The sequence below is a fragment of the Octodon degus genome, unplaced genomic scaffold (genome assembly GCF_000260255.1).
Source record: "Octodon degus isolate 3935 unplaced genomic scaffold, OctDeg1.0 scaffold00178, whole genome shotgun sequence".
NCBI lineage: Eukaryota > Metazoa > Chordata > Mammalia > Rodentia > Octodontidae > Octodon > Octodon degus.
In genome coordinates, this window is record NW_004524754.1 from 416,835 (window position 1) to 417,389 (window position 555).

General features: G+C 42.3%; 1 protein-coding gene across 1 annotated transcript in view; it reads right to left on the reverse strand.

The window, feature by feature from the left end:
* Positions 1 to 555, reverse strand: part of P3h3 (prolyl 3-hydroxylase 3) — an 11,718-nt gene that overhangs the window by 5,438 nt on the left and 5,725 nt on the right. The window lies entirely within an intron of this gene.

A 555-nucleotide genomic window follows, 5' to 3' on the forward strand; every position in this document is an offset into this window, starting at 1 on the left:
AAAACAAATTTTAAAAACATAAGAAAGAGGCTAGAAAAAAAAATCCCGCAGCAGCTGTCCACCATTTACCAACAAATCTCATTCTCTTTGGCTAGGGTTCTCCAGCACCCAGCCTAGGTTCCTTCCCTCTTCTCTTGTATCATCTCTTGATAATACACAGCCAAATAACAGCAGCAGTGGCCAACAATGTGCACTCCATGTTCTTGTGAGCTCTTTACCACATTCCCATCCACATAGTCCTCACCATACTGTTTTACAGATAGGAAGCCTAGCTCAGTGATACTTAATTAAGATTCCCGGGTGCTCTACTGACTGCCTGATCTTCCTTCTTCCTGACTTTCCTCTGCTTCTTGCTAGTTTTTCTTTGTACTACAGTGATCAAATTAGCCTTGCAAAGACAAGCAAGCACTCTACTGAGGTTCACCCCTGGCTTGTTTCTCAACACTTTTTTTTTTTTTTTTGGGGGGACCGGGGGTTTAACCCAGGCCCTTTTGGTTTCCCGGGGAGGGGTTTTTTTTTTTTTTTTTTTTTTTTTTTTGGAAACGGGTTCTCACG